The following is a 2071-nucleotide window of genomic DNA, read 5'->3' as shown; positions in this document are numbered from 1 at the left end:
TTCCTCACACTGTCCCCTTTTTCCCTTCCTCTTCCCACATTGTCTCTAGCACCTATAACCACTTTCAATGCTTATATGGCATCTAATCTTTCAGTTTTCACTATGTTTTGAAACACTTTTTCTGTTGTCTTGCCTGCCATGGCCAGAACTGGAAAGTAGAAAAATCTATATTTATTTTTATTTTTGCCAAAATCACTACTTATATTTTGTTGCATCTTTAAAGATCAAACATGGATCACAGAAATAAACTTTTGCTGGAGCCGGCAGATGGTGCAATAGTTATGTCACTGGCCTACCACATATTCAAATGCAGTTCAAGTCCCAGACTCAGAGACTTAAAACTCAAGCCGATGTGTGTACTTGTGTGCCCAAGATCCTGAGAGGAGAATGGAGAAGGGATTGTGGTGTAGCCATCCCCCCAAGGGGTGGTTTTGTGCTTTCTGTTCATCTGTCTCTCTGTCTCTTCAGAGAGTACATATGCCCTATAGCAAAAATTGCTGTTTAAAATAAAACTTCCCAAAATGTGTTTCTCCTGTAGTTGGGAAACTCGTAGATCTTATTCATCAGCCTTCTGAAGTGTTCTCGTTTTTAGACAGATATCATCCCCAAATTTTCTGATATTCATAATTTTAACTACGATGGCTTGCTGAATCAAAGCTGAATTTGAAAAAAGTTCAATGTTGTTACCTTCAGAGATCAATTCATATTTCTGAATATTACAAGGATTTATAGCACAGCTTACATTACTAAGGATTTTATCCCATTTGAGTTTACTAATGGCAAGCTTTTAATCCTAATGAAAAGATTTTGTCATTTTTTCACATTCATTTGATTCTGATCTGAGAGGTTGCTCATACACAGTAAGTTGTGACTTCTTCAACAGGGTTTTACTACAATTCCCACACATACAGAGTTTCTCTTTCTTGTGAGTGCTCTAATGTAAAACATGAAATGATTACACTGAAAACATTTTTCTACACTATTCCCATTTATAGCACTTACTTCTGTGTTCTCTCATATACAGTAAGGACTAACATATTACATGGAAAATTTTTTCTATTGGTGCAATGACATTCATAGGCTTTTTCTTTTGTAAATTCTTTGATGTACATTGAGGGTTGACTTATAAATGAAAGACTATCTACACTCCCTACATACGTGAAGATTTTCTCCAGTGTGACTTTTCAGATGCTTACTACTTTCTAAGAGAAAAAAAAATTCCTATATTCTTCACATTCATAAGGTTTCACTTCTATGGGAGTCCTCTGATGTACAATCAGCCCTGCCTTCTAGTAGTAAAATGCTGCCTACATTGTTTCTTTCCAGTGTGAGTACTCAGATGTAAAGTAAGATGTGACTTTTGGGAAAAAGTTTTATTACATTGTTCACAATCATAGGGTTTCTCTCCTGTGTTGAGTTCTCTGATGTACTGTGAGTGCATATTTCCAGGAGAATATTTTCCAACAATGTTCACATTCATAGGGCTTCTCTCCTGTGTGAGTTCTCTGATGTGCAGTGAGATGTGACTTCTGGGAGAACGTTTTCCTACATTGTTCACATTCATAGGGCTTCTCTCCTGTGTGAGTTCTCTTATGTAGTGTTAGGTACCACTTCCTGGAGAATGTTTTCCCACATTGTTCACATTCAAATGGTTTTTCTCCTGTGTGCATTCTCAAATGCACAGTGAGAACTGACTTCCAGGAGAATATTTTCCTACATTGTTCACACTCATAGGGATTCTCTCCTGTGTGAGTTCTCTTATGTACAGTTAGGTACCCCTTGCTGGAGAATGTTTTCCCACATTGTTCACACACATAGGGTTTTTCTCCTGTGTGAATTCTCTGATGTTCAATAAGATGTGACTTCTGGGAGAACATTTTCCTACATTTTTCACATTCATAGGGCTTCTCTCCTGTGTGAGTTCTCTTATGTACACATAGGGCCTGCTTGCTGTAGAATGTTTTCCCACATTGTTCACATTCATAGGGTTTTTCTCCTGTGTGCATTCTCCAATGCCTAGTGAGAACTGATTTCCAGGGGAACATTTTCCTACATTGTTCACATTCATAGG

At 37.6% G+C, this 2071-nt stretch overlaps 1 pseudogene; it reads right to left on the bottom strand.

Moving 5' to 3' along the window:
* Positions 1–947: 947 nt before the first annotated feature.
* Positions 948–2054, bottom strand: LOC114009876 (zinc finger protein 25-like; annotated as a pseudogene).
* Between the last annotated feature and the right edge of the window lie 17 nt (positions 2055–2071).

Source organism: Tupaia chinensis, unplaced genomic scaffold (assembly GCF_000334495.1).
Source record: "Tupaia chinensis unplaced genomic scaffold, TupChi_1.0 Scaffold000648_1, whole genome shotgun sequence".
NCBI classification, from domain to species: domain Eukaryota; kingdom Metazoa; phylum Chordata; class Mammalia; order Scandentia; family Tupaiidae; genus Tupaia; species Tupaia belangeri.
The sequence above is the reverse complement of the archived record's forward strand: the minus strand, read 5'-3'. Positions and strand labels throughout refer to the sequence as shown.